The sequence below is a fragment of the Mesoplodon mirus genome, assembly GCF_964341445.2.
Source record: "Mesoplodon mirus genome assembly, chromosome: 13".
NCBI classification, from domain to species: domain Eukaryota; kingdom Metazoa; phylum Chordata; class Mammalia; order Artiodactyla; family Ziphiidae; genus Mesoplodon; species Mesoplodon mirus.
The window spans coordinates 67,813,299-67,829,186 of NC_138989.1; positions in this window are offsets into that span (position 1 = coordinate 67,813,299).

Below are 15,888 nucleotides of genomic sequence, written 5' to 3' on the forward strand. Positions count from 1 at the left end.
AAATTAATGATGTTTACACAGGTGAGGGAAAATTAATGCTATTGCACTGTTAGGAAACACAAAGTAAGGATAAGAAATATTTAGGTTAGTAATCAAGAACATATCTTCTGATGAGTTTGACTTGCCCCCTTTTAGCTAGTTTTATGCATGACTGCTTCCTAAGACTGCCCAGTGGGTTACAGATGACAGAAAGGAACCAAAAATTATGATCACTTTACTGAGGCATGGCAAAGCTGCACACGGGTGGAATGGAACAGTGAAACAAACCCACGGTGGGAGTTCTTTGTTCTCAGCATTCGTTCTGGGCCTCCCTTTGTAATTTGCCTTTTGAGCATCTTAGAATCAGTTCTTCTTGTGCCTAAATTTCTTCTTGTTACTCAGCTACTATGGTTTTACTGTTTGATATCTCCCTAATTGTCATCCTTTCTGGACTCAAGCCTGATCTCTCTCAGGTACTTGATTTTGCAAAACCCAAAGCCTTTATCCTTGCTGTTGGGCAAACACTTACAAAGCAATATCATAACATAATCCCTTAATAACACAGGACTCTGTTTCAGATAATTAGAATATACATTTCTTGCCTAGTCCTTTACTCCTTCTAACCAGCCCACCAAAATGATAGTCTTTATCATAGTGGAGTTCTGTTAGTCACATCTCAGTGGTTTAACCAGCCAAATGTTTACTTCATACTCATGGACCATCTTGATTGTTGGTTGACCAGGTTCTGTTCTGATTTGTCTACTCCCAAACTCAAGGCATTAGAGCAGCCACTGTCAACAATATTGTCAGCATCTGTGGCAGAGGGGAAAATAATGTAGAAAGTTATAGACTAGCTCTGTTGTCACTGGTCACATTTCACTGGCTAAAGCATGTTGTAAGATCATGCCTATTTCAAGGAGACAGAGAGGGACCTTCAAGGTGGCAGAGGAGTAAGATGTGGAGATCACCTTCCTCTCCACAAATACATCAGAAATACATCTACATGACATGTGGAACAACACCTACAGAACACCTACTGAATATTGGCAGAAGACCTCAGACTTCCCCAAAGGCAAGAAATTCCCCATGTACCTGGGTAGGGCAAAAGGAAAAACAGAGACAAAAGAATAGAGATGGGACCTGCACCAGTGGGAGGGAGCTGTGAAGGAGGAAAAGTTTCCATACACTTGGAAGCCCTTTGCGGATGGAGACTGTGGGTGGCAGAGGGGGGGAGCTTCAGAGCCACGGAGGAGAGCTCAGCAACAGGGGTGCGGAGGGCAAAGCAGAGAGATTCCTGCACGGAGGATCGGTGCCAACCAGCACTCACCAGCTCGAGAGGCTTGTCTGCTCACCCGCAGGGGTGGGCAGGGGCTGGGAGCTGAGGCTCAGGCTTCAGAGGTCGGATCCCAGGGAGAGGACTGGGGTTGGCTGCATGAACACAGCCTGAAGGGGGCTAGTGCACCACAGCCAGCTGGGAAGGAGTCCAGGAAAAAGTCTGGAACTGCCTAAGAGGCAAGGGACCATTGTTTCGGGATGCGTGAGGAGAAGGGATTCAGAGCACCACCTAAACAAGCTCCAGAGATGGGCACGAGCCACAGCTGTCAGCGCAGACACTCGAGATGAGCACAAAATGCTAAGGCTGCTACTGCAGCCACCAAGAAGCCTGTATATGCACAGGTCATTATCCACACCTCCCCTCCAGGGAGCCTGTGCAGCCTGCCACTGCCAGGGTCCCACGATCCAGGAACAACTTCCCCGGGAGAACACATGGCATGCCTCAGGCTGGTGCAAGGTCACGCTGGCCTCTGCCACCACAGGCTCGTCCCGCATTCTCTACCCCTCCCTCCCCCTGGCTTGAGTGAGCCAGAGTCCCCTAATCAGCTGCTACTTTAACCCCATCCTGTCTGGGCAAAGAACTGACGCCCTCAGGCGATCTACATGCAGAGCCGGGGCCAAATACAAAACTGGACACCAGGAGCTGTGTAAACAAAGAAGAGAAAGGGAAATTTCTCCCAGCAGCCTCAGGAGCAGTGGATTAAATCTCCACAATCAACTTGATGTAGTCTGCATCTGTGGAATACCTGAATAGACAACAAATAATCCCAATATTGAGGCAGTGCACTTTGGGAGCAACTGTAGACTTGGGGTTTGCTTTCTGCATCTAATTGGTTTCTTGTTTTATGTTTATTTTAGTTTAATACTTAGACCTTATTATCATGGGTAGATTTGTTTATTGATTTGGTTGCTCTCTTCCTTTTTTTAATATATATATATATTTTCCATTTTCTCTTTTGTGAGTGTGTATGTATATGCTTCTTTGTGTGATTTTGTCTGTATAGCTTTGCTTTTACCATTTGACCTAGGGTTCTGTCTGTCCCTTTTTTTTTTTTTTTTAGTATAGTTGTTAGTGCTTGTTACCATTGGTGGATTTGTTTTTTGGTTTGGTTGCTCTCCTCTTTCTTTTCTTTTTATTACTTTATAATTTTTTTTATTTTTAATACTTTTTATCTTTTATTTTATTAACTTTATTTTATTTTAGTTTCTTTCTTTCTTTCTTTCTTTCTTTCTTTCTTTCTTTCTTTCTTTCCTTTCTTCCTTCCTTCCCTATTCTTCTGAGCCAAGTGGTTGACAGGGTCTTGGTGCTCCGACAAGGTGTCAGGCCTAAGCCTCTGAGGTGCGAGAGCTGAGTTCAGGATGCTGGTCCACTGGAGACCTCTTGGCCCCATGTAATACCAAACAGCAAAAGCTCTCTCAGAGATCTCCATTTCCATGCTAAGACCCAGCTCTACCCAGTGACCAGCAAGCTACAGCGCTGAACACCCTATGACAAACAACTAGCAACACAGGACACAACCCCACCCATTAGCAGAGAGGCTGCCTAAAATCATAATAAGTTCACAGGCACCCCAAAACACACCACTGGACGCAGTCCTGCCCACCAGAAACACAAGATCCAGATTCATCCACCAGAACACAGGCACCAGTCATCTGTGCCAGGAAGCCTGCACAACCCACTGAACCCACCTTACCCACTGGAAGCAGACACCAAAAACAATGGGAACTACAAACCTGCAGCCTGCGAAAAGATCCCAAACACAGTGAGTTAAGCAAAATGAGAAGACAGAGAAATACACAGCAGATGAAGGAGCAAAGTTAAAAACCCACCACACTAAACAAATGAAGGAGAAATAGGCTGCCTATGTGAAAAAGAATTCAGAGTAATGATAGGAAAGATGATCCAAAATCTTGGAAATAGAATGGCAAAAAGGCAAGAAATGTTGCACAAGGACCTAGAAGAACTAAAGAGCAAATAAATAATGATGAACAACATAATAAATGAAATTAAAAATTCTCTAGAAGGAATCAATAGCAAAATATCTGAGGCAGAAGAACGGATAAGTGACCTGGAAGATAAAATAGTGGAAATAACTACCACTGAGCAGAATACAGAAAAAAGAATGAAAAGAATTGAGGACAGTCTCAGAGACCTCTGGGACAGCATTAAATGCACCAATTCGAATTACGGGAGTCCCAGAAGAAGAAGAGAATTAAAAAAGCGAGTGAGAAGATATTTGAAGAGATTATAGTTGAAAACTTCCCTAATATGGGAAAGGAAATAGTCAATCAAGTCCAGTAAGCACAGAGAGTCCCATACAGGATAAATCCAAGGAGAAACACACCAAGACACATATTAATCAAACTATCAAAAATAAATACAAAGAAAAAATAATAAAAGCAGCAAGGGAAAAGAAACAAATAACATACAAGGGAATCCCCATAATGTTAACAGCTGATCTTTCAGCAGAAACTCTGTAAACCAGAAGGGAGTGGCAGGACATATTTAAAGTGATGAAAGGGAAAAACCTACAACCAAGATTACTCTACACAGCAAGAAGCACATTCAGGTTCAACACAGCTATTAAAACCGTTACAGTCAAGCGAAAGCTAAGAGAATTCAGCACCACCAAACCAGCTTTACAACAAATGCTAAAGGAACTTCTCTAGGCAGGAAACACAAGAGAAGGAAAAGACCTACAATAACAAACCCAAAACAATTAAGAACATGGTAACAGGAACATACACATCAATAACTACCTTAAATGTAAATGGATTAAATGCTCCAACCAAAAGACATAGACTGGCTGAATGGATACAAAAACAAGACCCATATATATGCTGTCTACAAGGCACCCATTTCAGATCTAGGGACACATACAGACTGAAAGTGAGGGGATGGATAAAGATATTCCATGCAAATGGAAATCAAAAGAAAGCTGGAGTAGCAATTCTCATATCAGACAAAATAGACTTTAAAATAAAGACTATTTCAAGAGACATAGAAGGACACTGCATAATGATCAAGGGATTAATCCAAGAAGAAGGTATAACAATTATAAATATTTATGCACCCAACATAGGAGCACCTCAATAAATAATACAAATACTAATAACCATAAAAGGGGAAATCAACAGTAACACAATCATAGCAGGGGACTTTAACACCCCATTTCACCAATGGACAGATCATCCAAAATGAAAATAAATAAGGAAACACAAGCTTTAAATGATACATTAAACAAGATGGACTTAATTGATATTTATATGGCATTCCATCCAACAGCAACAGAATACACTTTCTTCACAAGTGCTCATGTAACATTCTCCCAGATAGACTATATCTTGGGTCAAACATCAAGCCTTGGTAAATGTAAGAAAATTGAAATTGTATCAAGTATCTTTTCTGACCACAATGCTATGAGACTAGATATCAATTATAGGAAAAAATCTGTAAAATTTACAAACACATGGAGGTTAAACAATACACTACTAAATAACCAAGAGATCACTGAAGAAATCAAAGAGGAAATAAAAAAGTTCCTAAAAACAAATGACAATGAAAACACGATGACCCAAAACCTATGGGCTGCAGCAAAAGCAGTTGTAAGAGGGAAGTTTATAGCAATACAATCCTACCTTAAGAAATAAGAAACGTCTCAAATAAACAACCTAATCTTACACCTAAAGCAATTAGAGAAAGATGAACAAGAAAACACAATGTTAGCAGAGGAAAGAAATCATAAAGATCAGATCAGGAATAAATGAAAAAGAAATGAAGGAAATGATAGCAAAGATAAATAAAACTAAAAGCTGGTTCTTTGAGAAGATAAACAAAATGGATAAACCGTTAACCAGACTCATCAAGAAAAAAAGGAAGAAGACTCAAATCAATAGAATTCGAAATGAAAAAGGGGGAGTAACAACTGACACTGCAGAAATACAAAGGATCATGAGAGATTACTACAAGCAACTATATGCCAATAAAATGGACAACCTGGAAGAAATGGACAGATTCTTAGAAAAGCACAACCTTCCGAGACTAAACCAGGAAGAAATAGAAAATATAAACAGAGCAATCAGAAGCCCTGAAATTTGAAAGCACTGAAATTGAAACTGTTATTAAAAATCTTCCAACAAATAAAAGTCCAGGACCAGATGGCCTCACAGGTGAATTCTATCAAACATTTAGAGAAGAGCTAACACCTATCCTCCTCAAAGTTCCAAAATACAGCAGAGTGAGGAACACTCCCAGACTCATTCTATGAGGCCACTGTCACCCTGATACCAAAACAAGACAAAGATGTCACAAAAAAGGAGAATTACAGGCCAATATCAGTGATGAACATAGATGCAAAAATCCTCAACAAAATACTAGCAAACAGAATCCAACAGAAAATTAAAAGGATCAGACACCATGATCAAGTGGAGTTTATCCCTGGAATGCAAGGATTCTTCAATATATGCAAATCAATCAATGTGATACATCATATTAACAAACTGATGGATAAAAAACTATATGATCATCTCAGTAGATGCAGAAAAATCTTTTCATAAAATTCAACACCCATTTATGATAAAAAACCATCCAGAAAGTAGGCATAGAGGGAACTTACCTCAACGTAATAAAGGCGATATATGACAAACCCATAGCAAGCATCATTCTCAATGGTGAAAAACTGAAATTATTTCCACTAAGATCTGGAACAAGACAAGGTCGCTCACTCTCACCACTCTTATTCAACATAGTTTTGGAAGTTTTAGCCACAGCAATCAGAGAAGAAAAAGAAATAAAGGAATCCAAATCAGAAAAGAAGAATTAAAACTGTCACTGGTTGCAGATGACATGATACTTTACAGAGAAAATCCTAAAGATGCTACCAGAAAACTACTAGAGCTAATCAATGAATTTGGTAGAGTAGCAGGATACAAAATCTCTTGTATCCTGAAATCTCTTGCATACAGAAATCTCTTGCATTCCTGTACACTAATGATGAAAAATCTGAAAGTGAAATTAAGAAAACACTCCTATTTACAACTGCAACAAAAAGAATATCTAGGAAAAAACCTACCTAAGAAGACAAAAGACCTGTATGCAGAAAACTGTAAGACACTGATGAAAGAAATTAAAGTTGATACAAATAGATGGAGAGATATACCATGTTCTTGGATTGGAAGTATCAGCATTATGAAAATGACTAAACTACCGAAAGCAATCTACAGATTCCATGCAATCCCTATCAAACTACCATTGGCATTTTTCACAGAACTAGAACAAAAAATTTCACAATTTGTATGGAAACACAAAAGACCCCGAATAGCCAAGCAATCTTGAGAAAGAAAAACAGACCTGGAGGAATCAGACTCCTGGACTTCAGACTATATTACAAACCTAGAGTAATCAAAACAGTATGGTACTGGCACAAAAACAGACATATAGATCAATGGAACAGGATAGAAATCCCAGAGATAAACCTGCACACATATGGTCACCTTATCTTTGATAAAGGAGGCAAGAATATACAGTGGAGAAAAGACAGTCTCTTCAATAAGTGGTGCTGGGGGGCTTCCCTGGTGGCGCAGTGGTTGAGAATCTGCCTGCTAATGTAGGGGACATGGGTTCGAGCCTTGGTCTGGGAGGATCCCACATGCCATGGAGCAACTAGGCCTGTGAGCCACAACTACTGAGCCTGCGTGTCTGGAGCCTGTGCTCCACAACAAGAGAGGCCGTGATAGTGAGAGGCCTGCGCACTTCGATGAAGAGTGGCCCCCACTTGCCACAACTAGAGAAAGCCCTCGCACAGAAACGAAGACCCAACACAGCAAAAATAAATAAATTAATTAATAAACTCCTACCCCCAACATCTTCTAAAAAAAAAAATAAGTGGTGCTGGGAAAACTGGACAGGTCCATGTAAAAGAATGAAATTAGAACACTCCCTAATACTGTACACAAAAATAAACTCAAAATGATTAAAGACCTAAATGTAAGGCCAGACACTATCAAACTTTTAGAGGAAGACATAGGCAGAACACTCTATGACATAAATCACAGCAAGATCCTTTATGACCCACCTCCTAGAGAAATGGAAATAAGAACAAAAATAAACAACTGGGACCTAATGAAACTTTAAAGTTTTGCACAGCAAAGGAAATCATAAACAAGAGGAAAGAGAACCCTCAGAATGGGAGAAAACATTTGCAAATGAAGCAACTGACAAAGGATTAATCTCCAAAACATACAAGCAGCTCATGCAGCTCAATAAAAAAAAAACAAGCAACCTAATCCAGAAATGGGCAGAAGACCTAAATAGACATTTCTCCAAACAAGATAAACAGATTGCCAACAAACACATGAAACGATGCTTAACATCACTAATCATTAGAGAAATGCAAATCAAAACTACAATGAGATATCACCTCATGACAGTCAGAATGGCCATCATCAAAATACGTACAAACAATAAATGCTGGAAAGGGTGTGGAGAAAAGGGAACCCTCTTGCACTGTTGGTGGGAATGTAAATTGATACAGCCACTATGGAGAACAGTATGAGGTCCTTAAAATTCTAAAAATAGAACTACCATATGACCCAGCAATCCCACTACTGGGCATATACCCTGAGAAAACCGTAATTCAAAAAGAGTCATGTACCACAATGTCCATTGCAGCACTATTTACAATAGCCAGGACATGGAAGCAACCTAAGTGCCCATCGACAGATGAATGGATAAAGAAGATGTGGCACATATATACAATGGAATATTACTCAGCCATAAAAAGAAATGAAATTGAGTTGTTTATAGTGAGGTGGATGGACCTAGAGTCTGTCATGTAGAGTGAAGTAAGTCAGAAAGAGAAAAACAAATACCGTATGCTAACACATTTATATGGAATCTAAAAGAAAAAAAATTGGTTATGGTGAACCTAGGGGCAGGTCAGGAACAAAGATGCAGATATAGAGAATGGACTTCAGGACACAGGGAGGGGGGAATGTAAGCTGGGACAAAGTGAGAGAGTGGCATGGACATATATACACTACCAAATGTAAAATAGAGAGCTAGTGGGAAGCAGCCACATGGCACAGGGAGATCAGCTTGTTGCTTTGTGTCCACGTAGAGGGTTGGGATAGGGAGTGTGGGAAGGAGATGCAAGAGGGAGGAGAAATGGGGATATATGTATATATATAGCTGATTCACTCTGTTATATAGCAGAAACTAACATGCCATTGTAAAACAATTATACTCCAATAAAGATTTTAAAAAAAAAAAAAAGAAGAAGAAGAAGTTGGCAGAGACATGTAATCTTAGCTCTGCCCAGAAAGAAAAATGGGGACATTTGGAGAACACATGAGAAATCGTGTTTTGGGTGTTAGGATAACATTTTACCCAGAAAAAACACTAAGAATTACACATAAAAATAGCTAAAAAGACATATTAGCTAAAGACATATTTCTGAAAGCAGCACTCTAAAATGAGAGACCATATCAGGCATTCCTAAAGATGAAGTGAGGGTTAACAAGGTGAGTGTGGATTTGACCTTGGAAAAGAGGCCTAAATATTTAGGGCCCACATTAAAAGTTTGTCTATGTAATTAACACTTAAATTGAGAGCCAAAGAATAAAACTGCTGGATGCAATAAAAAGACAAGTTTGAAACCTATACTAACAGATGAAGTAATTGGGGTCCAGAAAGGGGAAGTGTTTTTCCCCCTAGTATTCCAAAATGAGTAAGAGGCAGAACTAAACATAGAACCCAGTTCTGATTGTGGGTCCAGTGGCCTTTATGTCATATAGTAGTATTTGTCTTAATTTACTGATTCTAAGGAAAGTTTGAAAATGTAGGTTCTCATGTTTTCCAACTATAACAGCTATGGACTCAGACTGTGTAAACTTGAAAAAGATTTTCTTCCAAGTGTTCTTTCTGACTCTGCTCTTTGGCTGAGGACACCATCCAATTTCTAATAGGACTTAGAATTCCTTGCTTATGGCTTCTAAGTATTAATTTGCAGTGTAGATTTTTCCCCCTGCATTTTGTTTAATGGATGAATTAGGTTTGATGACATTCTAGTAATGTCTTATAAAAGTATAAGTTTAGAGTACATAATCTGGCAGCTTGTGAGAAAATCATTTTCAGGCGAAATAAATTCACCCCAGTCAGAAGATAGGATTAGTCAGGCTTGACCTGCCAAGTTGAATCAGACTGTTCTATAGCATCAGATGTTCCCGGCATTGACTTTTTAATGAGAAACGGGTCTGTAAGATCTGTTTTACTCCTCTGTAAAATATTTTATGAATTTGAACAAAGCTTTCCATCATTTAGATACTGTCAGGAGCTAAAGATGGGTTAGGCTGAGACCAAGTAAAAATTAGCTTTCGATGGCCTGGCCAGGGGGAACATGTCTCATTTGTTAACGTGCTGACCCTCTTTTTTCCCTAAGCCAAAAGGCTCAAAAGACCATACACTAGTAAATACCTTTTATAAAGAGAAGAAAAAGACCAAAGCAACCCAGCAGAAGCTCTTTGGAAAAAATCTCATAAAGTATGCAGTCCCTCCTGCTGGCAGGGGAGGGTTGGGAACAAAGCATCTGGGCCTCTTGGCTTTCCTGTCACATCCACAGCTCCAGTCCTTAAATGCAGCTTCGGGGCTTGACAACTAGAGTTGACTAGTTAAGTGGGTCGTAAGTTCCATCTTTAAATCACCCAGCTGTTCTCTTTTCTCAAGAATAAAACCAACCCAGCTGGTAGGTGGGAGTTTCCCACTGTGACCCAGGAAGCCAAGGTCTGGAGACAGGTGTGTAGGGGGAAAGGGGTGGGGGGAGAGGGAACAGCGAGGGGGAGGCAGGGACCTAAACCTTCTGTCGGTCTACCGGAGCACTGTGCTGGGGCTGCCCGTGGACAGGGGTGGAGGTGTCCCAAGTCGTTATTTGGAAGGAAGCTTATTTTTTGCTGTGCTCTGCAGTCGGGGAGGAATGGAGGGACAGGGCATAATAGGATCATTGAATGTTAGATCTGGAAGAGGTCCCATGAACTGAGTCTAATTTTGGAGATGATGAAGCGAAGGTCCACAGGGGGACCTGCTTGGCCCATGGACACAATTGGAGCCTAGTTATTCTAACTCCACTGAGATCTCTTCTTTGTCTGATAACCCACAAGGCAGTATGGGACAGATGCATACGATCCAGACCCTGGCATTAAAGACCCTGCAAGATCACTGGGGAGACAGTATAATAATATAAACAACTTATAATAAATAACGTTGCTAGGCACAGAAGTCCTTATTGCTACACCACCGAATATGCTGAATGCACCTGAACAAGGTACTTAACCTCTCTGTTTCTTGGGTGCTACCTCTGTAAGAAGATATTAAATATTTACATACACACAAATATAGGTAGTAACTAATAGAATTAAATATAAAAATTTAATATTTAGAGAACTTATGCTCATGGCCCTGGGGATGGGGAGAGAAGGTCTACAATTTACTTTGGAACTTTCCCCAACAGGGCTGTTCACAGATCAGAGAGAACACTGAGGTTCTACCATGCCATTTACCCTCTCCTGGCCCTCGCTCAAAACAGGGTCCTTCTCTGACCATCTATCTTTGGGGTCTTACCTCTGATGTAGCCCCAATGTATTCCCTTGTGATAGACCCCCATACCGCCTTTACCCAAGACCTTAGTGAAGGAGTGTGTTTCTCTCACTCCTTTTTTTTTTTTTTTTTTTTTTTTGCGGTACGTGGGCCTCCCACTGCTGTGGCCTCTCCCGTTGTGGAGCACAGGCTCCGGGCACGCAGCCCCAGTGGTCATGGCTCACGGGCCCAGCCGCTCAGCGGCATGTGGGATCTTCCCGGACCGGGGCACGGACCCGTGTCCCCTGCATCGGCAGGCGGACTCCCAACCACTGCGCCACAAGGGAAGCCCTCTCTCACTCTTTGAAGCACACAAGGTGACAAGATAACTAGTCTAACAGAGTGATCAGTGTTAGAAGGTGAGGGTCAGAGATGAAGTGGCTACTTTTCCTTGTCTTCCCCTTTACAAGGTGACAAGTGATTTAGTGGGTACCTTTGTAGTCTAAGCCAAAAATATGAGATAAATTATAGTAACTGAGGACTATGTCTTGAGAACTCTGACAGTCCTTTAAGGATTCCTGCATTGATTCAGTGAGTCCCCTTGTCTATATATAAACATTTTGCAAACAGGTGTAGAATGGAGCCGGGAAACCTGGATTTTATTCTTCCCTCTGCCACAGCTGTGTGATCTTGGTGAGAACTTATATCTCTGATTTCCAGTTTCTTCATCTTTAAAAGGAGACAACTTTTCTTCTCTGTGTGACCTATAAGGTTGTTAAGGGAGTGTAATGAAATAATGTATGTGAAGGCACTGACTATAAAGAATATCACACCTGGGAGAAAAGGAACCCTCCTGCCCTCACGGTGGAAATGTAAATTAGTGCAGCCACTATGGAAAACAGTATGGAGGTTTCTAAGAAACTCAAAGAACTACCATATGACCACCAATTCCACTCCTGGGTGTATATCTGAAAAAAGAGAAAAACACATGAACAGAAGGCTTTGGAAAAGCAGTAATTTACAGGACAAATACAACCTCACAGGAACTTTAACCATAAGTCCTTCAACAGGGAGAAAAATCTTGAAAGTCTTCGCCAGGCTGCCTGCCTTCGGGCTGGGGCTCGACAGCGTTGCCCGTGGTGTTCGCCGGCCGCTGGGCGGTCCGAGGAGGCCGGTGGGAGCGTGGCCTCACGTCAGTCCGTCCATCCGTCCGTCAGTCCGTCCACCAGGCGAAGCTCAGTCAGAGCCGCCTGCACCAGAGCTGATGCCTGAAGCGACTGCGGAGACTGGGGGCAACTGCCTCTCTCTCTCTTTTTTTTAATTGAACTATAGTTGATTTACAATGTTGTGTTAGTTTCAGGTGTACAACGTAGTGATTTAGTTACACACACACACAAAAATATAGGTACACACACACATATATATATATTCTTTTTCAGATTCTTTTCCATTGTAGGTTATTAAAATATATTGAATATAGTTCTCTGTGCTATATATTTATTTCATTTATTTTATACCTACATTTAGTTCATTTATTTTATTTGTGGTGGTGTGTATCCGTTAATCCCAAACTCCTAATTTATCCCTCCCCCATTTCCCTGTTGGTAACCACAAATTTGTTTTCTATGTCTGTGAGTCTGTTTCCATTTTGTAAATAAGTTCACTAGTATCATTTTGTTTAGATTCCACATATAAGCAATATCATATGAAATTTGTTTTTCTGTCTGACTTACTTCACTTAATATGATAGTCTCTAGATCCATCCATGTTGCTGCAAATGGCATTATTTCATTCTTTTTTATGGCTGAGTAATATTCCATTGTATATATGTACCACATCTTTTTATCCATTTATCTGTCAATGGACATTTAGGTTGTTTCCACATCTTGGCTATTGTAAATAGTGCTGCTATATACATTAGGGTGCATGTATCTTTTTGATTTCGAGTTTTCTCTGGATATATGCCCAGGGGTAGGATTGCTGGATCATATGGTAACTCTGTTTTTAGTTCTTTTAAGGAACCTCCATACTGTTCTCCATAGTGGTTAGTGCCTAGCCTCTTTTAATAAAAATTAGCTGATATTTTTGAGCCCTTAGTATGTGTTAGTCACTGTTCTGAGAGTTTAACATGCCATCTCACTTCATCTTCACAAGGGCTTTTTGAGGAAGTTATAGTCTTAAGCTCCATTTTACAGATGGAAGACTAGGGAGTACAGATGTTATTTGCCCAGAGCCCCACATTTAGGGAGTGATGGGCTGGGGTTCAATCCAGGCAGTCAGCCAACAGAAACTATACTATTAACTAGAGATTTCTGTGAGTCCCTGAATGTAGGCATATGGGTAGTTCTGTACACCATGATGTGACTTGATGGGCTGAGTGAAGGCCACCTGCCCATAACTTTTTCTCCCTGTGCAAGTGTCATGATGGTTCAAATCCACCATATTGGTTTCCTAGGGCTCCCATAACAAATTACCACAATCTTGGCAGCTTAAAATACATTTGTTCTTTCATAGTTCTGGAGGATAGAATTTGGAAATCAGATGTCATTCGGGGCATACTTCCTCTGAAGGCTCCAGGGGACTTTCTTGTCTTTTCTACCTTCTGATGGCCCCAGTGTTCTGTGACTTACAACAGCATCACTCAGTCTCTGCCTCCATCTTCACATGACCTTCTTCTCTGTCTTCTCCTCTTCCTCTAAGGCACCAGTCACTGGATTTAGGACCCACCCTAAATCTAGGATGGTTTTGTCTCAAAATCCTTAACTATTTACATCTGCAAAGACCTTATTTCCAAATAAGGTCACAGGACATTACACGTACCACTTAAGATATATTCTTTTAGATTTAGAATCACTCTGTCCAGAGTCCAATTTTAACAATCAAAAAGTAGGAAAGACTTTTTGTGAATGGATGTGTTTTGGAGTCATTTATTCTGGGGCTACAGCAAACCAGGAGTCTTGAAAGAAGACAGGAAGTGAAGATGAGACACAAAAAAGGGCAGATGAGAGGGAAGGAATTGAACACAAATTTCAGTTTATTTGTAGTTTGGATAAAGGTTTTGCTGAGAGTATATTCTCCTGAGTGGTCTTCATAGAAGGGGATAGAAGAGGCAGTCAACCACCCAGTGAAAACCTCCATCTACCAGTTTTCTAAAATGAGCTCTAACTTGCACTGGGGCCTGCATAATTTTTTGAAACTGTGTTCAGAAGTACAGATTGTAAATCTCACTTGCAGCAACAAAAACAATTTCTAATTGCATAGAAAGCAAATTGCCACCAGCAAGGCAAGTCCACTGCCCCCTCATTTTATGGAACGTGTAAATTGTCTCTGTTTCTCTTAAACCTCCAAAATGTCAGTTTGCATCTGGCTCTCTCCATGAATATTTTTTGGAGCATTTTAGGAAAAGCACTGCTCAATGACTAAGAAAGGATAGTACTGAACATGAGACCAAAACCATATCCCACTGAGATCTCAGTGACTGAAGGCCAGCCTTTTACGTCTCATTGCCTCGGTCTCTCCATGAGCCAATTTACTTCCCAGGGATCCTGTGAGTATTACAGATACACATTTAGACAAAAGCAGGCAACCTCAATGCCAAGAACGTGTAGGGAGCTCTGTGTGTAGTTGTGTGACTAACTGCATCTATGTGCCATGGTGGGAGGTGTTACCATCTTTCTAAACAGGCAGGGGTTTGTACATGTCTAAGAAGCAGGTCTTGTGTAGTAAAATATCGCCAGGGCCCTCATCCTTGTACTGTACAAGAAGAGACTCCAGAGCTAGCACTTAAAAGTGTTAAACTGGAAAGAGTATTGTACTGAGTCTGCAAGTGTTAAGAGCGTCTGGATTTTAAACTGATGAAGATGATGCCGAGTTAAATGACTTGCCCAAGGTCAATGATTGCATTATGCCATTTAGATTAAAATGGAAGACTTGTATTATAATGTTCATTCATCCAGCATTCATTCCAGTATTCTACCTTCAAAATAAATCCTAAATCCGGTCACTTCCTACCATCTGTACCACTACTGGCCTTTTCCAAAACATCATTCTCCTTGCCTGAGTTTTTGCAATAGCCTTTTAGCAGTTCACACTCTTCCTATCCTTGTTCATCCCCTAGCCTCTAATCTGCATAGAAATCTGAGTTATCCCTTTAAACTGTTAGGTTATGTGCTTCTATGCTCAGAACATTCAATGGCTTTTTGTCTTACGGAGAGCAAAAGCCAAAGTTTATTAAATGATCTGCAGTGCCTTGCACAATCTGATCTAGTCTCCTACCTTTCCCTGCTTTGTTCACTTCAGTCCAGCCATACTCACTTCTTTTCTATTCTTTGAAAATGCCCTAAATGCCCTTATTTCAGGACCTATAATGCTCTGTTTTTTAAAGGCAGCCTCAAGTCCTGCTCCATCATCTCCTAAAAGTCTCGGGTCTTCCCTCACCGTTCTTTATAAAGTAGCACCTCTCATACCCTTAATCTTCACCTACACTTACCCTAAATCATTGCTATCTATAGCACTTATCACTTCAGGATATAATATATATTGATTTACTTTTCATTGCCTGTATCTCTCTTAAAAATGTGAGCTTCATGAGATAGAGTCTAGGACTGTTTTTCCACCTCTGTATCCCCAGTGCCTAGAAAGGTGCCTACCATGTAGTAGAAATTTAATAACCCATTAGGTAATTGAATGACCCCCATTTCCTTGGACTTAATGGGACATGACAGTACTGCCTTTGCTTTACTTTCCTTAGGTTCTCTCTGCGTGTATGTGTGGGGTCATATAAAGTCCTAGAAATGAACGAGCTTCATCGACTGTTAAAGTGTTATACACAAATGTGAGATAAGTTATTATTTCTAGTCTATGGTCTCAGGTGATTCTAGAGCAGAACTTTGCCTTGAATTCAAGAGAGTGGGGGTGGCATTCCCCTGGATAACTTTAGGATACACTGTGAATTATAAGCCAATTTAAAATATTAGAATCTATGGATTTGTAAAGAATATAAAAGT